The 26,733-nt window shown below is 42.5% G+C and overlaps 1 protein-coding gene and 1 long non-coding RNA gene across 7 annotated transcripts in view; one reads left to right on the forward strand and one right to left on the reverse strand.

The window, feature by feature from the left end:
* ZBTB40 (zinc finger and BTB domain containing 40) overlaps window positions 1-2,911 on the reverse strand; it is a 75,661-nt gene extending 72,750 nt beyond the window's left edge. For all 6 annotated transcript variants that reach the window (XR_004917661.2, XM_078073675.1, XM_036093099.2 and 3 more), the window contains exon 1: window positions 2,762-2,911. The gene's annotated coding sequence lies outside the window, so the exon portion shown is untranslated. The remainder of the gene's footprint in view (window positions 1-2,761) is intronic.
* LOC118536379 (uncharacterized) overlaps window positions 1-25,437 on the forward strand; it is a 68,913-nt gene extending 43,476 nt beyond the window's left edge. The window contains exon 2 of the long non-coding RNA XR_013448354.1: window positions 25,300-25,437. This is a non-coding gene — a long non-coding RNA (uncharacterized LOC118536379). The remainder of the gene's footprint in view (window positions 1-25,299) is intronic.
* The last annotated feature ends 1,296 nt before the right edge of the window (window positions 25,438-26,733 follow it).

The following is a 26,733-nucleotide window of genomic DNA, read 5'->3' on the forward strand; positions in this document are numbered from 1 at the left end:
TAGACTGCCTTAAGAAAATGCACATGCCTTCAATGGAGGAACACACTAAAATAATGAAAAGTGCTCTGAATAGACAGTTGTATAATTTGGTTAAAAAAAAAATTAAAAGCCATTTGGAAGAGTTCCTCTCTCAACAGAAACATTAAGAAAAAATAAGATCTGTTCTTGTGCCCCCACCCCATCAAATATAGAAACATACATACACATCCTCAGTTCTGTTGATAACATAATCCTGGATTTTTGTTATTATTTAGCACTTCAGATAAATTTCCATTTGGGGCCAAATTTGGTTAGTTTTCTCTAACTGGAACTCAGCAACATGTGTAACAACAAAAAGAAAACACCCAACCTGTTATTACATTTTCTCTTATTTAATCCACATAACAACCCTTGGAGGAGGTACCATCATCCGCCTTTCACATATTAATCTGTAACTGGCCCATGGGCGGCCCACTCTCTCAGCAGTAAAGCTGGCTTCAGGGGCCAGAGACTGGGAGCACGGGACTGAATGACAGCACCACTACTCACTTCTTCCAGCCCTCCAACACCCCAGATTCTTGCCACCTCACAATCTCTGATCCTATTAAAAAGTTCTTCCTTCCCAGTTGTCTCCCCTTTCCCTTCTTGCTGGACTGGATCCTTGTTTCAGCTTCAGCTATCTTTCTCCAGCAGCTTACTGGGCCATTCCGGTAAAAGGGGGTCTTCCAGGTTAGCATTATTTGACTACCTTCATCACAGATGCTACTATTTGCCTTAGACAAGAGGTGTTAGGTCCATCTTGCTCATGGTAATCGTAAGGCCTAGCACAGTGGTGTCTGGTACACAGCAGGCAGTCAAATATTTGCTCAACCAATGGCCTGAATTTGTTTAAATACTTACCAGACTACAGGCTGTGAACACTGGCTAGCAGCTGATACAAAAACAGGTAAGGTGTGGTCCCGTCCTTGAGGGCATCCCAAATTGGTAGAAAAGATAATAAACACATGGGATAATACAGGGTGGTGCGATCAGCTAAGGTTCATATATTAGCTCCCTTGAATATTAGCTATGTAACCTTGGACATCTCTCCTCTCTGAGTCTCGGTGTCCTCATCTTTAAAATGGAAATACTAACACTACCTTTGTCATAGTGTTAGCGAGAAGACTGAATGATAATCCACGTAAATAAAGCACATAGTGCATTAGCATGCAGAAATCACTTAATAAATAACTACTAATTTTATTATGATGCTATGACAGCTGTATTTGAAATTACCTTTGTTTACCTGTATACCATCTGTCCAAGACCCTACTGAATTTAAATTCTGTGAAAGGCTAAAGATCATGTTGATCTTGTTCACCACTTTATTTCCAGGGATTTGAATCATCCCTAGTACATAGCAGCTGCTCAACTAATACGAATGATTCATGAAAGCATGCATGCAGGCATGGAGTGTTCTGAAATCATTTGTTAGCTAAACTAGCGATGCATAGCCCGTTTGGGAACGACTGCCATATAAGAAAGGCATCTAAATTAGAAAGGAAGGTGTGGCAGAAGTTTGACGATTTAGCTAAGGAAAGAAAAACTTCATTTTGAGGTTGTAATTGTATCTCCATAAACCATACACAGATTTGGATACAATTTCAAGCCAGAACCAAGGAGCCCCAGGTTGAGACTTGAAGAAGTTGAAGCTGTGTGAGGTGGGTTACCAAGCAGAGGGCTCCCTAGGGTGAGCTCAATCTGCCAGACCTATAATCTATTGCACCCTTAGGAAGCTTAACCGCAGAATCTGGGCTTCCTCTCTTAGGTGGAAACATGGACACTTACTCATGAAGTGTTGTTAACAAACAAAAAAACCTCTGGGTATGAACATAAATAAAATCCTGGCTTATTGTAGGCGCTAGATGGATGGTACTGTTATCAAAAATAGGGGAAACAATTCCCACGTTGAATAACAGATCAATAAGGCCAGAGCTTTAGGTGTACGGGGTAGCTTGAACTGAAGTTTCCCATTCCATGAGAAGTGATCAGAAGAACCGCTGGACAACACTGACCAGTCTACTTGTGTCTAGGGCAGAGGTTGGCACACTTCTCCTGCTTAGGGCCAGGCCTAAGTATTTTCGGCTTTGTGGGCTATGCCGTATCTATCCCAACTACTCAACTTAGCCCTTGTAGCAAGAAAGGAGCCATAGATGATACAGAACAATGAACATGGCTGTGCTCCAATAAAACTTCACTTGAGGACACTGATATTTGATTTCATATACATTTCACAAATTACATGAAAGTCTTCTCCGCGCCCGCCCCCCAGCCATTTAAAAATGTAAAAACCACTATTAGTTCCCGACAGACAAAAACGGTGGGGTGGGGATTGGCCCAAGGCCGGAGTTTCCCGACGCCTGGTGCACTTGGCAGAAGAGCGGGGGAAGAGACTCGAGAAGCAGCAGCGAGGAGGCCTCAGATCGCGCCCAACAGCAGACGGTGAGGGGCCAGGACAGGCCCCAGGCGGCGGGCAGGCCCCAGGCTGGGGCCAAGTCGGGTGCGCCCCGACGCAGCCCCGCGGCCTCTCCCCACCGCAGACTTACAGCCGAGCCTGCGCTCGGGGTGGGAGCCGCCCCAGGGGGTCCGCGTCCCGGGCGAGAGGAGGCGGATGGGACTTGGCAGAGCCCCGCGGAGTTCGCACGCCGAAGGGTCTCAGCGCGCCCCTCATTTGGGGCGCCTCTCGGGCCTCAGCTGCTAAAGGGGTCTCCAAGCTGAGTCCCAGCCCCGTTTCTATGGTTACCTGTTCAGCACCGATTCAAACTGCCGTTCTTTATTGACAGCGCCATAGAGGACACGAACACTCCTGCCCGAAGGGAACAATAAAGCTTTCTCCATTCAACAGCGCCAGAGACGCCAGAAGGCGGCCATTTTGAGGCCGGCGCGTAAGGAGTATAAGCGGCGAGGGGGCGGCCCGGCCTGCCCCGCGCGCCACAGTCACGTGCCGGGGGCGGGCCTCACGGGGCGGGGCCTGCGTCGCGCGCGCCCTCCACCAATGCCAGGGTGCTGGGGCTGGCGGGTTGCGGGGTTGTTCTCTGACCTATGACCCTTGGCCACTCCCTCCTCTCCCCACACTCTCTTTTGAAAGTTTTAGTGGGGTTCCACGGACTCTTGCTGGGGCAGTGCTAGGCTTAGGATCTTATTTCAAGAATGGCACAGAAGTAGACACAAAAGGTTTCTCTACATTTTTCCAAAACATGTTCACGTGCGAGGCGGAGACGTGACCTGAGCCGCGTCTCCAGACGCATCCTCATTGGTGGACAGGCTTGGCACGGCTCGGCCGTGATAGGCTAACAGGGTCGTGTCAGCCAATCGTGGTGTCTTGAAGATATCTTGATCCCGCCTCTCCCTCGTCCCTCTCAGGAATTTAGGGGGTGTGTGTAGGGGGGCGATCGTAGCTTTTTTGCTCAGTTACTCTTTCTCGCGCTTTGTTGCACAGTGAGCGTTCCACGTTGGAGCTCCTGTTGCCACCCTCACACAGCCCAACAGATTAAGTCAGATCCAGACAGTATCCGACAAATTAAGTCACATCAGTGCTGGCCCACTGAACCTCACACTGTCACTCTGTCACTGACGCGCAGCCAATTTTTCTGTCACTGCCAGTCATGCCGCCCAAATCCAGCAGTCTCAGTACAATGCCGAGTTCCCTCTGTGGTTACAGCTGTTACATCCACAACGTCAATATTCGGTCGTTCTGAGAGCTGTCATTGTCAGACTGACTCCCACTCCATCACCGTTTTTAGTCACAAATTCAATCTGCTGGGCAGAACTGTCACTTGCATTGTTGCTGTCATTGGGTTCATTATTGTTTACTGTCACTGTCCGGTAGGCGACCACTGTCAATGACCACAAACTTCAAACAGTTCTGTGCAGTGTAGCAATTGGACCCTGTGCCCAGCTGTCACCCTTTCGGTTGTTTTCACCGTCATTGTCATTCAGCTACTTTCACTGCCCCATAGTCAAGCCAATATTTAGCAGGCCCCTACTGGGTGCACAGCTGTCCTCGTTACTGCCCAATTAGTCACTTTCACTATTATACACACATGTCCCTGTCACATTCAGGGTCAGATTTACTATAGCTGACACCCAGTCACTTTTGTAGTCCCTAGAGCCACACCCCAGCTGTTATCCCCCCGATCATGCATTTCCACCATCTCTGCATTCTCCCTTAATAGGAGCCCCCAATATACAGGGTTGCCAGATTTGGCAAACAAGCAACAAATACCTAGAATGGTACGTGGCACATCTTAGGTGCTCAAAAAATAGTCCTCAAATTAATGGATTTTTTTTGCAAAACAGGATTATTGCTGATGTACTGTATGTAAATGTGAATGGCTTGCGGTTCAAACAGCTCAAACAGTAGGAATAAGTTTGCAGCCATGATCTGTCCTCCCTGTTCCATTTAACAAGGTTCTGCATCCTACAGGGACTAGGAGAAAACACGAGAAATGTGGCTACCACATACATGAATTCCTGGGACCACAGTTACAAAGAATAGGATTTCTTAATTTTGTATTTCTTATTTTAAAAGGAATATATGTTTATAAAATATAGGAAGGACTCTTTCTTTCTGAAGGACTGTTTTAGCTATAACAAACAAAGAATACCAGCCCTCAACACACACTCATACAGAGTCATGGGTCAATGGCTGCAGTTTCTCCATGACTGTTTACGTGAGGTTTTGCATTATTAGAAGTTCCCAGGGGACTGCCTTGCCTATAGTTCATGAAGAACAGCATAGGGTCATGGAAACAAGGGTACCGGCTTCCATCTGGCCATCACATGGGAGGATAAGAAAACAAAGACGGGAACCTCTAAGCACTTCATCTCTCCAGAGAGCCTCAAGGACTTTTGGAGAAATAACTTGTGCTTCCCAATCGCCAGAAGGACCCAATCCTTGACCTAAAGGAGGAAGGTACTTGAGAACTTTTCACCCTTTCTTGTACCTTGACAGAGAATGTTCCCAGGCTGATGCCCGAGGGGGCTCCAGCTAAACTACCAGTTGTTTCTGGAGTGACTACTACATGCCAAGGACACTGAGGTGAATAGACATGGTCCCTGGCATAGGTAATAGAACAGCCAACCCCACTTCTACTGCTAATAACAGCCAGGCCTCATTTACCTCTCCCTTATTCTCTGCCAGGTACCATGCCAAGCTTTACCTAGATTATCTCATTGAATTCTCATCACCCCCCAAAGAGGTAGGTGACATTATTACCCTCTTTTATGCAAGAGAAAACAGATTCAGAGAAGGTGACACAGCTCCCAAGAAGGAGAGTTGGGGTTTAAACCTAGGAAGTCTGATTCCAGAGTCTTCACTTTTTCCCCTCAGAATAATGACTTGAGGGTTTTACAAAATATATGTGTCCATTATAAAGAGTTCAAGGATTACAGGGAAAAAAAAAATGAACGAGAGATTTAGAAACAGAATCACTATAAATCCTAGCACTTAGCAGTAACATATCATTACAGCTGAAGCATTTCTCCATCCCTGGGCATATATATGTAGGTGGGTAGATGGAGGGATAATAATGATAATAATGAGTTTCCCTCCAGTATTGCACTATGTGCTGGACACTGTTCCAAGCGCTTTCCATGAATTAACATATTTAATTTACTCAGAGAGAGATGGAGAGACATAATTTTATTAAAACGAACTCATTTCACATACTTGTGGTTCACATCAACAGCCAACCACCCGCTGATGTTTTTCCCCAAATCTGGTTCTTTTCTCAGTCTTTGCTGTCTCCTCTCTGCCTTCTAATCAAATCCTAAGCCCAGAGTCCTTGAGCTGCAAAAGCTGAGTCTTTAAATAGCACCCTCTCCACAGCTGCTGCCCGGTCAAATGTCTCTGCTGTTCCCTCAGGCGGTGGCGGTATTTGTAGAGGTGAAGTTTGCTAGATGCTTGACATACGCTTTTTATTTGTTAGAGTAGGTATCTGGGCCTTGGCATTCTTTTTTCCTGGCTTTTTAAGTGTTCAAATTCCACTACCCTTTTCTCAAATCCAAATGAAGCTTGGTCTTCAGATCTTGCCCAGTGGAGACCAGTGAGTCTCAGATGAGAAAGCTGTTGGAATTTGCTGAATGACTCAGAAAGGTCAGCCGCCTGCTCATCCATCCGGCATGACAAAAGACTCGGGGGAGGGAGACTGCCTCGCTGCAGGGAGACTGCCTCCGCTGCAAAGGGGCTGCCCAGCCAATGGAATCTGGAGCCCTTCTGTGGGTCTGGTCCTACCAATATCATTTATTGTGAATGAATCCCTTGCCTTGGTTTCCCCCCCCCCGAAACAAAAGACGCTTTATTTCATCATTCCTTCATTTAGAATGATGAAATGAAATTGACATCTCCGTGGAGATGGAGCATCCACAGAAGCTATGATTTTCCAGCCAAACCTGCTTCTCCTCTTCAGCAGCTTAGCTCAGAAAGGACAACCCACCCACCACCATTCTCTGTCTGATTGCTCAGGTCAGACACCTGGAAGTTGCCTTTGACATTTCTGTTGCTCACCCTCAATCAGTCACCTAGTCTGACTGATTTTACCTCTAAATATATACCCTCCGTTTCCATGGCCAAAGTCCAATTGACCTTTATCTCTCACCTACTATAATGTCCTCATTCTCCAGCTCTTTTGATATCCTTTACTTTGTTCTGCAGATGCAAGCCAGCATAATTTTTCATGTCACTTAGTATCAACTTTATTAAGCATAATTTACATACAAGAAAATGTACTCATTTAAAGTGGAGTTTTGGCAAACACATACACCTGTGTAACCACCTCTATATCAAGATACAGAACATTTTTATTTTTTAGAACAGTTTTAGATTCACAGCAAAGTTGAGCAGCAGGTACATAGATTGCCAATATTCCCCCTGCCTATACATATGCATAGCCTCCCCTACCATCACCAGAATGATACATTTCTTGCAGTTGATGTATCTACATTGACACATCATTATCGCTCAAGGTCCACAGTTCATGTGAGGGTTTGCTCTTCTTGTTGTGCATTCTATAGGTTTGGCCAAATGTGGAATGGCATATATCCACCATTATAGTATCATACAGAAGAGTTTCACTGCTCTAAAGATCCTCTATGCTCCACCTATTTGTCCTCCTCCTTCCAACCCCTGGTAACCATTGACTTTTTGACTGTCTCTATAGTTTTGTCTTTTCCAGGATGTCATATAAGGGGAATCATACAGTATGTGGCTTTTTCAGATTGGCTTCTTTCACTTAGTAATATGCATTGAAGTTTCCACCATGTCTTTTCATGGCTTGACAGCTCATTTCTTTTTAGCACTGAATAATCTATCATCACTATGGACCATAGTCTATTTATCCATTCACCTATTGAAGGATATCTTGGTTGCTTCCAAGTTTGGGATATTATGAATAGAGCTGCTATAAACATCTGTGTGCAGACTTTTGTGTGGACCTAAGTTCTGAATTTGGGTAAATACCAAGGAGCACAGTTGCTGGAGTATACAGTAATAGTATGTGTAGTTTTGTAAGAAACCAACAAATTGTCTTCCAAAGTGGCTATACCATTTTGTATTCCCACCAGCAATGAATGAGAGTTCCTGTTGCTCCACACGCTCATTAGCATTTGGTGTTGTCATTGTTCTGGATTTGGGCCATTTTAATAGGTGTATAGTGATATCTCATTGTTGCTTTAATTTGTGTTTCTCTGATGACATATGATGTGGAGCATCTTTTCATACACTTACTTGCTATTTGTATATCTCCATTGGTGAGGTGTCTGTTAAGGCCTTTGACCCATTTCTTAATCAGGTTGTTTGTTTTCTTTGAGATTTAAGAGTTCTTTGCATATTTCGGATAAAAGTCCTTCTGCAGGTATGTCTTTTGCAAATAGTTTCTCCCAGTGTGTATCTTATCTTCTCATTCTCTTGATAGTGGCTTTGCAGAGCAGAAAGTTTAATTTTAATGTGCCCAGCTTGTTGATTCTTTCTTTCATGGATCATGACTTTGGCGTTGTATCTAAAAAGTCATTACCATACCCAAGGTCACCTAGATTTTTCTCCTCTGTTATTTTCTAGGAGTTTTATAGTTCTGCATTTTACATTTAGATCTGTGATCCACTTTAAGCTAATTTTATGAAGAGTAAGGTCTGTGTCTAGATTTCTTTTTCTTTTCTTTTTTTTTTTGCACGAGGATGTTCAGTTTTCCCAGCACCATTTGTTGAAGCTATCTTTGCTCTATTGTATCACTTCTGCTACTTTTTTCAAATATGAGCTAACTCCATATAGGTTTTTTTTCTGGGCTATTCTGTTCTATTGATCTATTCTTTTGCCGATACCACAGTCTTGATTACTGTAGCTTTATAGTAAGTCCTGAAGTTGAGTCCTGTCAGTCCTCCAAGTTTGTTTTCCTCCTTCAATATTGAGTTGGCCAGTCTGGGTCTTTTGCCTTTCCATATAAACTCTGGAATCACTTTGGCCCCTTAAATGGTACAGGATATCTAGAGAGGGTTAGAATTGGGTATTTCCCTTCCCCCAGGTCAGTTAGGCTCAGATAAAACCTCAACAGATTAGACTCTGGTTAAATCGTTTCCTAACAAGGGCAGACCTTATTCTTAAGAAGGATAGACTGCTCTGGTATATTTCCAAATTGTTCCTTTCCGCTCCCCCGGACAAAAGCACCAAGGGATTTTTCTCTGATATTCATTAGTGGAGCTCCACGAAGTAACACTAACACAAACTAACAAGACTAACCTCCCCATGACCCGTCCCTCTGGAGTTTTTAACTCTCAGATTTTTCCACACTGAGCCTCCAGCATTTTATCAACTACAGTTCAGGTTTCCCTGTCCCTACACTGGTTCCCACCAAGGTTTCTGCTCAGATAAGTTGTGATTCTCTGTGTCCACGTGTCTGTCTCTCAATGTGGGGGGGGGGCAGTTTGCCCTGTGACCTCACTTCTCTGATGGATCTAAGAGGAATTGATTTTTCTGTTTATTCAGATTTTTACTTGTTAGGACAGAATGGCTATTTCCAAGTTTCTTTCGTGCTAGACTAGAAACCAGAGTCCTAAGACACTTCCATCACCTGAAAAAGTGCACTCTTTCCCTGGGCCCCTTCCCTGTTCAACTGCCCTTCTGCAACCCCCACCCCCCGCAAAAACTGATTTACTTGCTGTCAGTATAGATGACTCTTGTCTGTCTTAAAATTTCATATATTGAAATTATATAGTATGTAGTATTTTGTGCCTGGCTTCTTTCACTCAGTATAACTTAGTTGAGCTTCATCCACGTTGCTAAGTTTATCAATACTTCATTCTTTCTAATTGCTGGGCCCTTTGGTATTGATAGACCACCATTTGTATATTCATTCATCTGTTAACTTGGGTGTTTCCAGCTTTAGGGAATTATGAATAATGCTGCTATGAATATTTGTGTGCAAGTCTTTGTGTAGATGTGTGTTTTTCATTTCTCCTGGGTAACACACCTAGGAATGGAATGGCTAGGTTATATAGTAGCTGTTTATTTACCTTTATAAGAAACAACCAAAGAGTTCTCCAAAGCAGTTGTAACGTTTATATTCCCAACATCAATGCTGAGAGTTCCAGTTAATCCACCTCCTCGTCAACATTTGGTACTGTCAGTTATTTTAAATGAAGTCATTGTAATGGGTGTGAAGTGGGTATCTGCTTTTGGTTTTCATTTTCATTTCTTTTTGCATGTTGTTGTTTTTCTCATTATTGAGTTAGAGAAATTCTTTATATATTTTGGATACAAGGATACAAATCCTTTATCAGATCTATGCATTATGAATAGTTCAGTCTTGGCTTGCCTTTTCATTTTTTTTTTTTTTTTTTTGATGGTGTCAAAGACCAGAAGCTTTGAATTTTCATGAAATCCAATTCATCGATTTTTCCTTTTAAGAGGAAAACTATTAGCACAATGCATCTGCTTAATGGGGAAACCCTGGTGCACTCCTCTGTAAAAGTTAGGAACAACACAAGTATGGCCACCATCACCCCTATTTTTTTAACGTTATGTTGGATGTATTACTCAACACCATCAGATAAGAGAAAAGAGAGATAATAGGATTATATACCTGGAAAACCCTAGAGAATCTCCTGAATAACCAATTATAAGAAAAAGAACGAGAGGGGTGCCTGGGTGGCTCAGTCGGTCGAGTGGCCGACTCCTGACTTTGACTCAGGTCATGATTTCAGGGTTGTGAGTTCAGCCCTGCGTATCCGGCATCACTCTCAGCGCGCAGTTGGATTGAGATTCTTTCTCTCCCTTTGCCCCTCCCCCTGCTTGCACACACACACACACACACACACACACTCTCTCTCTCTCTCTCTCTCAAATAAATACATAAAATCCTAAAAAAAAAAAAAAAAGAATGAGAGAGAAGGGAGAGAAAGCTAGAGGGAATGTGGGAAGGGAGAGGAAGGAGAAGGTGGTAAAGTAAGGTGGTGATGTATTAGACAAACATACAGAAACCAACTAGAAGACAAAGGCCCATGCCTTGGACTGCGAATCCCACCATCAGCTCCTCCTGTTCTCAGGCCTTTGGCCTTGGACTGAGTTATACCACCAGCTTTCCTGGTTCTTCAGCTTGCAGATGGTATATCAGTGCATATCTCAGCCTCTGTAATTATGAGAGCCAATTCCCAAAATACATCTCCTCCTAGATATTTCTATCTCAATCTCGATCTCTATGCTATTGGTTCCTTTTCTCTGGAGAACCATGACTGATGCATCAATGTGTAAACTTTACACAGAACTCAGTTAGAAGAGTTACTGGAAGAAAAGACTGCATTTACAATAGCAACAAAAGAAAAAAATACCAACGTATCAACTTAAAATATCAGTGACGGATACAACAGAAAACCTGAACAGAAAGATATACCAGGGCACCTGGGTGGCGCAGTTGGTTAAGTGTCTGGCTCTTGATTTCGGCTCAGGCCATGATCTCGGGATCGTGAGATTGAGCCCTGTGCCGGGCTCTGTGCTGGGCATGGAGCCTGCTTAAGATTCTGTCTCTCGGGGCGCCTGGGTGGCTCAGTCGTTAAGCGTCTGCCTTCGGCTCAGGTCACGATCCTAGGGTCCTGGGATCGAGCCCCGCATCAGGCTCCCTGCTCGGCGGGAAGCCTGCTTCTCCCTCTCCCACTCCCCCTCCTTGTGTTCCCTCTCTCGCTGTGTCTCTCTCTGTCAAATAAATAAAATCTTTAAAAAAAAAAAAAAAAAAAAAGATTCTGTCTCTCTCTCTCTCTCCCCACTCTCTAAAAAAAACCAAAAAACAAAAAAGCAAAGGAAGACATACCATTTCTTAAATAGCAAGAAGACTAAACTAAACATCATAAAAATGTTAATTCTCAGCAAACACACCGACAGGGTTTGTTTGTGGTTTTTTTTTCTGCAAAGAAGCTGATTATAAAGTTTAAATGGAAAAATAGACAACAAAGAATTTGGAGAACCAGCTCTACCAGATATTAAACTATATTCTAAAGCCTCAGCAATTAAAATAGTGGGCAATTAGCACACGAAAAGACAAATAAACCAATGGAACAAAATAAGAAGTCCAAGCATAGACCAAAATTACACATAGAAATTTAGTATATGCTAAAAGTGTAAGAAAGAAAAGGTAAATTTTATAATTAATGGTTTGGGAATAACTGGGTTCATCATTTGAAAAAGATGTTTTATCTATATCCCACATCTTATGCTAGAGTAACTAAAAATTGATCAAAGATTTAAAGCTAAAAAATTGTACACATTAATGTACTAGGGAAAAGTGGGCAAATTTCTTTATAACTTTGAGGTGGTGAAGTTCTTTCTAATTGATGCAAAATCCAAAAACCAAATGAGAAAAGACTGATGAATTTAACATTTTTTAAAAAGATTTTATTTAATTTATTTGAGAGAGAGAGAGAGTGAAAGAGCACAAGAGGGGGTAGGGTCAGAGGGAGAAGCAGACTCCCCACTGAGCAGGGAGCCTGATGCGGGACTCGATCCCGGGACTCTGGGATCATGACCTGAGCCAAAGGCAGCCGCCCAACGAACTGAGCCACCCAGGCGACCCGAATTTAATATTTTCAAGAAAACTCATGAACAGGGGTGACTGGATGGCTCAGTCGGTTAAGCATCTGCTTTCGGCTTGAGTCATAATCTCAGGGTCCTGGAATCCAGGCCTGCATCAGGCTCCCTGTTCAGGGGGGACCCTGCTTCTCCTGCTGCCTCTTCTGTTTCCCCTGCTTGTGCTCTCTGGCTCTCTCTCGCGCGCACTCGCTCGCTCGCTCTCTGTCAAATAAATAAAATCTTAAAAAAAAAAGAAAAAGAAAAATCATGAACAAAGTCTAAATACAAATGACATCCTGGGAAAATATATTTGCAACATATTAAAAGGATTAATTTCCCTAATCCATGAAGAGCTTCTAGAAATTCATAAGAACAAGAACACAACTCTCTTGAAAATCTTAGAAAAATGGGCAAAGACGTGAAAAGACCTATCACACACGGCCCATAAATACACAAAAAGATGCTCAATCCATTCATACTATGAGCAGTGCAAATTAAAACCGCCCTGAAATATCTTTTTTTAACACATAAAATTGGGAAAAATTCTGGCAGTTTGATAGTGTGATGGTAAACAGACACTCTCATACACTGCAGATTGGAATAGAAATTAGTACAGTTCCTATGTAGATTAACAATATTTATCACAATTTAAAAATGCATTTTCACTTTGACCCAATAATTTTGCTTCTGGGTATTTATTTTATATATGTACCTGCATGTATACAAAATGAAGCATATACAAGGTTATTTACTGAAATAATTCATGAAATAGGAACGAAATGGAATTTAAACCAAAAAAACTTGCTGAAGTATATTGTGATGCATTTATTCAATGGAATATTACGCAGCTTAAAAAAAAAAAAAAGGCGAGGAAGCTCTAAAATCCTGATAGGGAAAGAACTCCAGTATATATTGCTAAATTGAAAAAGAAGGAGATCGGGACGCCTGGGTGGCTCAGTCGGTTAAGCGTCTGCCTTCAGCTCAGGTCATGATCCCAGGGGCCCTGGGATCGAGTCCCGCATCAGGCTCCTTGCTCAGCAGGGAGCCTGCTTCTCCCTCTCCCTCTGCTGCTCCCCCTGCTTGTACCCTTGCTCACTCTCGCCCACTCTTTCTCTCTCTAACAAATAAATAAATAAAATCTTAAAAGAAAAAGAAAAAGAAAGAGATCGAACAGGGATCAACAAGGCTTTTTTTGTAAAGGGCCAGACACTAAATATTTTCAGCTTTGCAGGCCATGTAATCTCTTGCATCTGCTCCAATTGCTGACTTGCCATGGTAGCCGGAAAGCAATCAGATGGTATATAACCAAACAGGTGTGGCCAGATTGGGCTGGATTTGGCCTGCTGTTTGTAGTTTGTCAGACCACTACACTGTATGTAGAGTTTGTTATTTTTGTGTCAATGAGGGTATGTGTGTGTATGTGTGTGTGTAGATAAGAATATATATTTGTATTTGCTTATATTTGCTTAAAAAACGTTGAAAAGATACATATGACAAATGGGGTGTGTATCCGTTAAGGGCCAATGAGGAGACAGGAAACCAGGGAAATCTGAACAGAGAAACTTTAATATAAAGAATTATTAGCTAGTGCGGTGCCTGGGTGGCTCAGTCGGTTAAGTGTCCGATTCTTGGTCTCAGCTCAGGTCTTGATCTCAGGGTCGTGAGCTCAAGCCCCTTATTGGGCTCCGTGCTGGGCATGGAACCTACTTTAAAAAAAAAAAGAATTGTTAGTTAGTAATATAACTAGTATAATATTAACTACTAGAATGTAAAGAATTATTAGCTGATAAAGGAGATAAGCTCCTAAGAGCAATAGAGAGACCTCTGAAGCAGTGAGTCCAATAGAATGTTCTGCAACATTGGACGTGTCCTGTGTCTTCACTGCCCAGTGTAGTAGTCATGAGCCACATTGGCTATTAAACTCTTGAAATGTAGCTACTGTGACTGAGGAACTGGATTTTTAAATTTGATTTTACTTTAATTTATATTTAAATTCAAGCAGCCACATTTGGCTAGTGGCTACCGCAGGGGCAGAGGTGTGGGCATAAGCTGCCAGCTTGAAGACTGAAAGAGTGTAGTCAAGGAGGAACAAACTTGGAAGAGCCCCTCAACCCCCCAGACTGAGATCTGCACCGCATTGGAGAGGGCGTAGCTGTAGCCCATGGGATACTGGTGTGTGTGTACCGCTGGGTTTCCTGCATACCTTTGACAGAGAAGCCCCTGCTAATACGGAAGCTGCCACACTGTAGAAGCCGGAAAGCAAAGCACCAGAACTGGAAAACAAGCCTCTTCCTCTTGCAGTTTCCCTCTGCATCCTCTGCTGATAAGGCAGCACTATGCCATCTGCTAGTGGACAAATGTTTCCAGGCTCTAGTTCCAGTATCACAAAGCAACAAAAAGTAGAACGAATCTAACGCGTAGAGGCAAATAAATGAGAACTGGCACGGGGTGGATGGAAACTGGGTAGGAGCAGAACTTCTCACTGTGTACCTTTAAATATTATTCTGAGTTTGAATCATATAAACATATTATTTACTCAACAAATTCAAGACAAGAAGCTGAGGGGCACCTGGGTGGCTCAGCTGGTTAACCATCCCAACTCTTGGTTTCAGCCAAGTCATGATCTTGGGGCCCTGGGATTGAGCCCTGCGTCAGGCTCTGCACTCAGCACAGAGTCTGCTTGTCCCCCTCCCTCCCTCTCTGCTCCTCCCCCTACTTGTGTGTTCCCTTTCTTCAAATAAATAAATAAAATCTTCTTTTTTTAAAAGACAAAAAGATGAAAAATATATACCAAGCAGATACAAATCAGAAGGAAACTAGGATACCAACACCCCCATATAGACCAAAAAAGACCACATATATCAATAAAAAGAACAATATACTGAGGAGACATAACAATTACAAACATATAAGCATCTAATAATACAACTTATAAATATGTTAAACTACGGATAGACTTATAAGGCCTAGTAGCTGAATTTATAGTGGTGGTTGGAGATGTTAGCACACCCCTCTCAGAAATTGATAAAGCAGGAAAAAAAGCAAGGATATAGAACATTTGAACAATGAATGTATAAGCTAATATAGATGAATGCATCCTCAAACCCCAAAACAAATTATTCTCAAAATCACATGAAACAGGCGAACATGGATCACATGCTAAGCTACAAAAAGAATTATTAATAAATTCCTAAGAATCAGCACCATCCTGGTCAGTTGTCTAAATCCAATCCAATAGAAGTGGAAATCAGTAACAAACAGGAGAGCCGAAAAAACTCCATATGTCTGAAAATTTCAAATCATACTTCTACGTAATGCATGGGGTAAAGATAATATAATAAGGGAGATTAAAAAATACTGTTAAAGACAAAAGTATGTAAAAATCAGTGAGATGTTGCTAAAGCATTTTTTGCAGGGAAAATTATAGCTTTGAATGCATTTCTTAGAAAAAAAAGAAAGTGCAAGTAAAACAAAGTTAATCTTAAAGAAGCTAAAAAATAAAAAATAAATAACAGAGTAAATCTCCCCAAAGAAGAAAGGGAGTAGTCGATAATATAAGGGTAAGTATCAATGAAATGGGGGGGGGGGGGGAGGTGAGACAATTAACAAAACCAAAAGTTGCTTTTTGAGGAAAAAAAAAACCCTAAAACTAAGATAGACAAACTCTTGGCAAAGACAGAACAAATAAATAAAATGCATAATAAAAATGAATAAATAAGTGTAGCTACAGCAGAAATGGAAATTTTCATTTAATTTTAATGCTATTAAAATAAAACAAAAAATACATAAAAACTATCAAAGAGCTTTGCTGTATCAGGATGCTTTGGGCTGCAAATAATAAAAAAGAAATCAATCTAACCTGATTTTCAGAATAAGAAATTAATTATCTTCTAGAACAGGAAGTGCACAGGTAGGATAATTCAGGGACTGGTTAGCTGTACCTTCATCGAGACATCAAAGTCAAGTTTCTTTTCATCTTTCTACTTTTCCATCCTGGCAGCAGACTCAGCCACAGAGTAGCTCCCCTCCTAGACACAAGATAGCTTAGTGGCTCCAGGCTTCCCATTTTGTCAGAGAAAAAAAATCTTTCCCCCAAGCCCCTCATCCTCTGCCATATACAGTTGATCATTGAACAATGTGGACATTAGGGACACCAGCCCTGTGCAGTCAGACATCTGTGTATACTTTTTTTAAAGATTATTTATTTGAGAGAGAGAGAGAACATGTGAGGTGAGGGAGACAGGCAGAGGGAGAGAGAGAATCTAAAGCAGACTCCCTGCTGAGGGCAGAACCTGATGCAGGGTTCCACCTGAGATCATGACCTGAACCCAAATCAAGAGTTGGCCACCTAACCGACTGAGCCCCCCAGAAATCTGTGTATTACTTTGACTCCCTCCAAAATGTAACTACTAATCACTACTTTTGATGGGAAGCCTTACTGATAATATAAATAGTCGATCAATGCATATTTTGTATGCTATATGTATTATACAATAAAGTAAGCTACAGAAAAGAAAATATCATTAGGAAAATTCTAAGGAAGAGAAAATACATCGAGAGTCAGTGGACCCGTGCAGTTCAGACCTGTGTTGGTCAAGGGTCAACTGTACTCTTCTGCCTCACTGCATCCTATACTCAGCTAAGCTAATTGCTGACAAGGAACAGGGAACCACTGTGTTTGGCATCGGCCAGATCTGGGTCACTGTCCAAATGGCTCTCTGAGGCTGCAGGGGGCTACACTCTCCTGAGGTATGTGACCAAGTGGAGAAAAATGGAGGTATAAGGAGATGACTGCTGTCAACATGTCTGCTATTATTATGAAAAGCTTGATGCCAAAAACTTTGGAAAACCTAAGCAAAATATGTAAGTGCTTGGAAAAATATGAAATGCCCGAACTGGCACAAGAAGAAAAATATTTGTATAAAATATCCATTCACCCATTCATTCAATAAATAATTATAGAGTACTTATTAACTGCTAGGCACTCTTGAAAAATGTGATTAATAAGCACCACCACTCCCCCTCTTTCACCCCTCCTGACTCTCCCATACCTCTCCTCCCTACCTCCCTCACCCTGCCAATAAAAAAAGTCACCAGACCAAGATCGTTTTAAAGGTCAATTCTACCAAACTTTTAGAGGACAGCTAGTTCCTGTACTATTCAAGTTTTCCCAGAGATGAGGGGAGGGAAAGTCACCCAACCAATTTATAAATCTAGTTAAACATTGGTATTATAGCAGATATGAGGAAAGATAATTTTAACCTGGTTTTACTTACAATTATAGATGCAAAATTCCTAATTTAAACAACCCCAAGTGGGATTTAGTTTAGAAATGTAAGGATGATTTAGCATCAGATAAATCTATCAAGGTGTTTCAGATTAAAGAAAAAAATATGATATTTCAATAGATATAAGAAAAAGATCTATTTGTGATTAAAGTAGCATTCTTAACCTGATAAAAATTCTCTATTAAAAACTTACAACACACATCATATTTAATGAAAAAAACATATGGACTTCTAGTTAATATGGAAACCAGAAAAGCATACTTCCCAATACGACTACTGTCCAATGGAGTACTGGGAACTGGTATATGATAGAGATGGCGTCACAACTCAGTGAGGAAAGAATGAATTATTTAATAAGTGGTGGTGGGAGAATTGACTCACAATGTAGAGCAGGTGAACATAGCCTCCTATCATATGCTAGTAAAACAAAACAAAACAAAACACAAAATAAGTCAAAATACTTCCAGATGGATGAAAGACCTAATATGAAAAAGCAAAGCTATAAAAATTATTAGAAGAAAAATGTAGGCAAATATCATTGTGACTTTGCAGTTGGCAAGAATTTTTTAAAGAGGAAAACAAAAGGCTTAGACTATTTCAAAATGAAAGACTTTGGTTTCCATCAGTTAGATTTAGGTTGGGCTCTGAGAGAAGCAAGCAGTCTAGAAATAAGTGGTCCATGGATGGCATCAGGGACCCAGTCTTTCTTTTGTGGTTCCCTATCCTTAGCACATGGCTCCCAATTCATGATCCAATGCGCCAACCAGTGAGGAGAAAAGGGGAAACAAGGGAGCTGTTTCTTCTTAAGAACATTTCCTGAAAATTTCCCATAATACCTTTTCTTATGTGCTATTGGCTGGAACTTAGTCACATGGTCACACCCTGCAAGGTATGCTGGGACATATAGTCTTTATGCCAGAAAGCCTGGTACCCAGTTAAAAATCAGTTTGTCTGTTTGTTTTAATTAACAAAGAAAAGGAGAGCAATTATTGGGGATAGCTAGTAGCTATACAATAAAAAACAAAACAGGAATGAAAAAACACCGTAGAGTTAACTGGCAATTAACATATTGGGTGAATATATTTCCAATATATGACTGTCATTAGTATCTGAAACCAGCAAAGCAGGAAAAAAAAAAAAAAAAAGAGGAGATTTCTATATACAAATGTGGAAAGAAAAGCAAGCAATTCACAGAAGAGGAACTCAGAAATCTACATGGCTAACGAACAGATAAAGAGATGTTTAACCCTATTAATAGTCACAGAAATGCAAAATAAAGTGAGAAATAGATACTGCTTTGCATCCAAAGATAAAACACGTGATAATATCAAACTGCCAAAGATGTGGGGAAAATGCAACTTTCATGTACTGCTGGGGGGAGTGAAAATTGGTGCATTTTGCATTTTGGAGGTATTTAGTGATAATGACAAAATGCACATCAATTTATGCTGCAAATCCTGTCTCATATATAAACCTCAGAGAAATTCTTGCTTAAATACACAAAGGGATATGTTCAAGGATTTTTGTTGCAGCATTAGTTTATAATAACAGAGTTGGAAATAGCTTAAATGTTCTTCAATAAGGGATTACTAATGAAATATAATACTAACGAAATATAATACAGTACTAACGAAATATAATACTAACAAATATAATAACGAAATATAATACATTACTAACGAAATATAATACATATATAAAATGTTCTTCAATAAGGGATTACTAACGAAATATAATACTAACGGAATATAATGCAACAGTCAAAAGAAGTGGACTAGATATACATTAATCATCATGAATAGATCTCAAAGAAGCAGAATGAGATATATGGCAATATATCACTTATGTACATGAAATATGCACACATAACAATACTATATGTTGTATAAATAGACATATATGCATTTAAAACATAAATGCATTTATAAGTGTAAATAAAATGGACAGAGAACCTGAGAACAGTGCCTATGGGGATAGGGGAACGGACTAGAAGTGGAAGATGATCAGAAAAACTTAAATTGAAAAACAAAATAATAATTAAAAATAAATAATAAGTATGTGCCAACGTGGAGCAAGATGAAAACTCCTTAAGTGTAGATCTGGGCTCAATTCATCTTTTAAGCCGCAAAACACCCAGTTTTACAAATAATCGGGTGTTCCACAATGTTTCTTGAATGAATGGATGACTATTTCCCAAGCATAAAATCGCTGAGTCTGATGTGCTACAACATGGGATTTGTGTAATGATTCATATGAATATTTTCCTCTTTGGGGCTTGCATCATTTGCCTCCAACTGTTTAATCTCATCAAGCAGCGCACTCACAATTTCAAGTTATTTCTTGTGAGGCCATTATCATTGCTGGGTTTTTTTGTTTTTCATTTGGAATTGTGTTTCGAAAGTATCTCTTTCCCTGCAGGTTTCGAGCCATCTGCCATAAAGGAGGTACTTAAGATTTCAATAACAACAAAAACAGATTAACTAAAGGTTTGCCTTTCATGCTGAGTATATTTCTGTTCAACTTTCAGGCAAGGCACTACAAAGAGTCTTTATTTTGTTTCAGTCAATTGAAAATGAGGCCTAGCTACTGGATGAAATGCATTTGCTCTCTTTTCAACTGTTTCCAAGTGTGGCAATCTCTTCCCTCAGATATTCGCCTGGCTTCACTCATAGGTCTGCTCAAATGTGATTTTTTATGAGAGGTTTTCACTGTGTATAACAGCATATCCCTTACTCCCTAGTTTTTTACTCTGCTTTATTTTTCTTCATGGTACTTATTCTATCATATTCTTTGTTTATTCATTTATTATCTGTCCTCACCCCACCCCTAAGAACGTAAGCTCCAGGAGAACAGAGACCTTGTCCCCTTCCTTCAATTGCTCTGCCCCCACACTGGGAAAAGTGCCTGGAACAGAGAAAGCGCTCAGTGTGCACTGACTGCATGAATGAGGAATTTTCTGAAGTTTTGTAAAAACTACCCCGTTATACTCCTGTTTGGTTCAGTGTATTTCTCATAATTAACCCAAAAAACATTTCTCCCTTTTGCTGTTAATCTTTCAGCTCTGTCTTTATTCACCTGAGGTTTATTGAGCTCCTACTGTGTGCCAGGTCCTGTGCTTAGGGCTGGGGGTTCGGAGACAAATGGCACAGACCATGCCTCAAAATTCTTCTTCCTGCTTTCACAATGACAGTGACCTCGCCCTTCTGAAATTGGTAGACACATATTAAAAGTTTACTCCATGCTAAGCACAGAATGAATCTCCTTACATCTACAACAATCCTACGAAGTTGATATTATTAGAGTGTTTCAAAATTTCTTTCCCGGAAGCATGCAGTCTATGAGCAATAAATAAAACAACAGAATTATCTTGTCAAAGCCAGATGGAGGCTTGCAGAGAGCTGCATCCAGGGCACAACTACGTGGAACAGGTGCAGAGCCCCTATAGAGCTTCCCCGCTCTCCCTCCCACCTGTTCCCCAGGGGCTCCTGATGCTCTTTTCCCATCAAGCACACCTTTGCCTTCAACTTCACAGACTTGTTTAGCACCTGTCTTATCACTCAAGGCTTTTATCCAGAAGGAACACAGACATGCAGGGTCACGAGGGCTTTAAGGCATATTTGAAAGTGATGCCAAACTGTTTATATACAGTCACCTTTTCCATTCAACACTCAGCGCTGCCCCTTCACAAGGAAGGACTTTTGATGCACCTTAGTATTTTTTACATCATTTTAGAGACAAGGAAATTGATGGTCAGAGAGGTTAAGAAACTTGAGTAAGTGGCTGATTCAAGATTTATACTCAGGCCTGTCTCCCAGACCCATGTTCTCATCCACTGAGCTGTGCCCACTCCAATGGGACCACTTGTACCCATTGAGGCCTCTACCAGTTTCCTTTTTATATTTGTCTCTGAGGGCAGGGTGGCAAACCTGGGAGACAAGAGATTTGGACCCTAGTCCTGACCGTCTCTAATTTATTGTGTGACCTTGGGCTGTGTATCTTCCCCTTTCTGACCTTCAGTTGCCTCATCTACAAAGTGAGAAGGGAAAGATGAGCATTTTTCATATTTTAAAAATAGCCCTTCTTCAAATGAAATCACACATGGAAATACAATGTGCAGCTACATAAAACAGGTGAACATAGAGCTTCTCTAGTTGAACCTGGAGCTGGAGGCTTCTGAGCTCCGTCCACGTGCCCCTCCCCCACCACTGGGGACGGGCATCAGGGGATCTATGAACCTCCAAAATTGTGTGCTGAGTTGTGTGTGTACATGTGCACATTTTTCATCAGTCCAAAGGGGTCCATGATCCCCATTAAAAGGTGCTGGTGGTGATCCCAATCATAGTTGACGTGTACTAGGAGCCATGCTAGAGCACTTTATATGCTATAACTCATTTTGTCCTTACAACGACCTGATGAATAGGTACTAATGGTAGAATGTCCATTTTACAGATGAGAGAACTGAGGAACAGAGTGGTTAAGTCAGTCTCTCAAGCTTGTGCAGCTAATATATGTTTTTCTAAATACCTAGCTTTTTGTAGGGATGATCAGCCTACTCTCTTTTGCTAAGTTTCATATACTTAGAAAACTTTCTACTGTCTCCTATGGGATATTGTTTTTCACTAACTATGATATTTTGCACTCAAATTGTTGCGCTTTTTACCTAGGCTTTGCTTAGAACACATCCTACAGAGCTCTCGTTTCTCCTGGGCTATCCAGCTTGATCTCTGCCTGAGTGTTCATTCCCCCTCCAGCTCCAGGATGATGCTTTTCAAAATTTGGTCTGGAAACCTCACCTTGGAATCGCCTGGAAAGCTACAGATCGCCTCTGATCTGAACCAGGATCTCTGGTGCATGTGTGCATTTTTTAACAAAAGAGGGTATATGGAGGTTGGAACGTTCTGGTAATGAAATCCCACCACCTGACTTCCCTCCTCAAGGAAGCCTTTTGTAGAGAGGGTGTGGCTATGAAAGGTAGAGTAAGAGAAACAGGAAGAGAAGGAGGTAATGTTCTCCAGCTCTGCCTCAAGCTTTGTCTTAAACACAGTATTTGCTATTTTTTAAAGCTTCACAAGAACCAGAGGTGGGTAATATTGCCCCCATCTTAAAGAGGAGGAAACCAAGGCTCAGAGAGGGGATGGAATGTCCCCAAGCAGAGGGGGTGCAATTTGATCTTTCCCTACCATTAAGTCATGAGAATAAATATTCCTATACTATCTTCTGGAAGTTTTATTATTTTGTCTGTCACATTAAGATCTACAACCCACTTGGATTTTTGGGGGGGAGCAGGGGGAATCATAGGAGATAAATATTTTTCTATATAGATGTTCAATTTCCCCCAAGCCATTTAACAAAAAGACCATCATCCACCCCTTTGTCATAAATCTACTCTCCAGACAGGTGAGGGCGTGTTTCTGGCTTCTCTATTCTATCCTAGATTTCTCTTGGTCTGTCTTTGTGCCCACACTTCACTCTCTCCGTTTCTAGCGCTTTATAACAAGTTTTGATGTACTGTAGAGCAAGTGTTTTCGCACGTTCTCCAAGATTCCAGGCTGGCTGGGCCCCTACTTCATTCACTCATACGATCCTCCGAGAGCCCTTCCCCTACCACTCTTAGAAAATGGCCATCCTTGGGGCGCCTGGGTGGCTCAGTCGGTTAAGCGTCTGCCTTCGGCTCAGGTCATGATCCCAGGGTCCTGGGATCGAGCCCCATGTCAGGCTCCCTGCTCGGTGGGGAGCCTGCTTCTTCCTCTCCCTCTCCCTGCTGTTCTGCCTACTTGTGCTCTCTCTCTCTCTGTCAAATAAATAAAATCTTAAAAAAAAAAAAAAATTCTTTAAAAAAAAAAAAGAAAATGGCCATCCTTTCCATCATTCTCTATCTCTTCCACTTTATTGCTGTTCCTATCACATGTTGAGGTGTAGAATTCTTTTTCTTAATGATTTCTAAAAAATGATTTTACTTATTTATTTATTTGAGAGAGTGAGTGGGAGCAGAGAGAGACGGACAAGCAGACTCCAAGCCGAGCTTGGAGCCCAATGGGGGGCTCGATCCTGGGACCCCAAGATTATGACCTGAGCCAAAATCAAGAGTCGGATGCTCAACCAACTGAGCCAGCCAGGCGCTCCTGAGTTGTATATTTCTTGATGCACATGCACTAGAAGGTAAATGCTATGAGGGCAGGGGCTTTGTTTTGAGGTATTCCTAATGGCATAAAGTGAATGACTCACTGACTGACTGACTGAATGAATGAATGAATAGGAGGGTTTGGGGCAGGGAGATCATATTCTAACTTTAGAATGATCGCTCTAGGTTGTAGAATTGCAAACAGAGCACATGGGATAAGATTATAGGCTGTTGGACAGGCTGCTAGGTGGGCTAACACAGTGCCCAGGCTTTGACCAGGGTGGGAGGGAGGGGTGGTGGAGAAAGTGGACAGAGAGGCTTGGGAAGGCAAAAGCTCCAGGACTTTAAGCCCAGCGGAGTAGAAGGACAGACAGGAGGCAAAGAGGATCTCCTTAGCTTGGACTTCACCCACTGGCTCGTTGTGGTGCCATTTATACCTTGGGGCTGTAACCTGCCTACAGCCCGAAGCGAGACCTCAAGCCCATGAGAATGATTCCAGAAGACACTGACTCAACACTCATGCCCCCTTTAAATCCACCTCCATCTTCTTCTAGGGAGTGGGGGTGGGGGTGGGGGTGGGGAATAACTTCCAGTAGAAGAAGGGAGAGCACCTGCAGTGGAGGGAGCAGCTGGGCATAGACGATGTCAACAGTTTCGGCAATGCAGGCATTTCAGACTTCCCGGCGTTCCCACAACTCGGGCTCCCTTAGGATGCTGGAAGAAATATCATCCAATAACCAGCAAATACCTCTGGCCTCCCAGAGATGCAATGCTGCCAATGACCTTGGTGGTAATGACCTTCAGAGGAAGATCCAAGTGAGCACAAAGCCAGTTGGAGGACACTCTCCAATCCAGGGCTGGAGCCACCCTGACTCCAGAGTGCATGGCTGCCCGCCTCACTGGCCTGGTAGCAATTAGAATTCGTCTTCTGCCTTGAGGGCGCCAAGATGAAACAGATGGAGATTTGCTAAAGATCTGCCTTCAGCCGGCACCCCAGCCTTTACACCGGGGACTCTCGGGGTGCAGCGACACCTGGCCTCCATTCCAGGTTCAGTTACCCAGTGGTAGATGAATTCATATTCACAGTAGCACAAAGCCAAGCCCAAGACAGTCTCTGTGTAAATGCCATCGATGAGGGTGCTGCTTGGCAGTTTCCTTGAGCAGTGGTTTCTTTATGACATGAGCACCTCTTTGGCTTGGCTGCTTCTTGGCTGCTTCTTGACCATCCCACTGGAGGGGGCTGTCTACCCTGCACAGGTCAGGGGTATTGGGGGGAGCATTTGGTTCACCCAGATATAACTCTGGTTTCCTTGTCATGGGCCCTGTGGTAGATGGCATATTTTCTTGTTTGGCCTCTCGGGTTTGGCACACGCTATTCCTTCAGCCTGGAAGAACTTTTCTGCCCCTTCTGTACCTGGCTGACCATCCTTGTCCCAAAGAGCTTAGGTCAACTATCACTTGCCTCTCTGTCACTCCCACCACCTTGCCAGGTGTCCCTCTTCCGGCTTCCACGGGCCCTGGGCTCCCTGCTCCTGGTGTCAATCACACCGCTGTCTCTCGGTAGCTGCTTGCTTTTTCATTCCGTGTGCCTAATACAGTGCCCGGGAGGCAGGCCACCAGTAAATGTTTGTGGAAGGAAAGAAGAAATAAATTTACAGTATTGTACTGGCGAAAAGGACCCAGAAGATTTAAATTCTATAAATGGCCTCAGACGCGGTAAGATTCCTTTGTACCAACTGACGTGGGAAAAGTCAGGATCGGATGATCAGGAATGGGGCTTTGGCCTGCCACTGATGGTGATTCCTTTCTCTTTTTCTTTTAAGGCTGATATCACAAACTTCACTTCAGAGACCTGTGATTGAGACTCTGCTCAGCCACTCATGTGCTGTGTGGCCTTGAGCAAGGCAGTTCCCCCCTCTGGGCTTCGGTGTTGCCTTCGTGAATAAAGTGGCTGGACTGCATACACGACGCTAATATGTATAATTTGGGCCAGGCACTGTTCTGAGTGCTGTGCATGTATTACCTCATTTAATCTTTACAACAACCCTGCAACATGGGTAGTATTTTCCTCATATTCTCAATGGGGAGACTGAGGCACAAAAAGGTTACATAATCTGCCCAAAGTCTCACAGCTAGTAACAAATGGAGCTGGAGCTTTTATCCAATGACCTGTTTCCAGAGCCCACCTCTTAACCCCAAAGCTGAGCTGCCTCCCAGCTGGATGACTGGTAAGACCCGTTCCTGTTTTAGAGTGAGACCTCTATTACTCTCATGTTGAGGATATTTACATTCAATGCCTTCAGGGTCCAGTTTTAATTGGTCCTTCCCTGAGAGAACAGAGGTAGTCAGCCTCTTTTCTCAGTCCCTCATGCTGGTTAGGGAGGAGGCTGGTGAGGGTGTGGATTCAGGTAGGGCAGCCCCCGCCGCTCACCTGCTGTGAACACCAGCAAGTCCCTTCACCTCTAGGAACCTCGCTTATGATGCCTGCTGAAGTGGAGATGAATTTCAAAATCTTCCTTGGTGACTGTAAGGTTGATACAATACAGGTAGGGTTGCCAGATTTAGCAAGTAGAAACACAGCACGCTCAGGTAACTTTGAATTCCAGATGAGCAAGGAATAATTTTTGAGTATAGGTATGTCCCATGCGATATTTGGGACATACTTATGCTAAGAAATTATTCCCTGTGTATCTGGAATTCAAAGTTAACTGGGTGTCCTGTATTTTATCTGACAACCTTACATGCAGAGGAAGCACTTAGCAGGGTGCCCGTCCCATCAGAAGGGCTCAATAAACTTTAGAAAGATCTCTGCCTAAACCCCTCACTTTGCATTTCCCGGGGACATACCTTGGAGGTCTGGACTGTGGTTAAAATCTGCATTCACCCATGTTCAGGTGTACCTGACTGGTAAAAACTGTGAACCCTTGATTAACCACGTGGCTTGGCTGTCTGTGGATTTGTGTACAGACGTAGGATTTCAGTAGAGGAGGCCTGAAAGGGTCCTTCTGAAGCAAGCTGATGTGCCAAGACGCCCCTTATCACCAGAGGTAGGGTGGAAACCACAGCTGCCTCCCCAGCAGCCCTGAGAGTCTGTGCCTCTGTAGGCTCACTGCCGCTGGTTCTCTAGCCAAGGGCGCCATCTTGTGCCACATCTGGGTGGTCAGCCTGGCACGTGGCTCTGAGCAGAGGCTGGGTCCCAGGGAGAAGCCCAGAGAGGCCTGGATTGTCTCCTCTTGTTCCCTGTCCCAACAGAGTCC

This window comes from Halichoerus grypus, chromosome 5, assembly GCF_964656455.1.
Source record: "Halichoerus grypus chromosome 5, mHalGry1.hap1.1, whole genome shotgun sequence".
Taxonomy (NCBI): Eukaryota; Metazoa; Chordata; class Mammalia; order Carnivora; family Phocidae; genus Halichoerus; species Halichoerus grypus.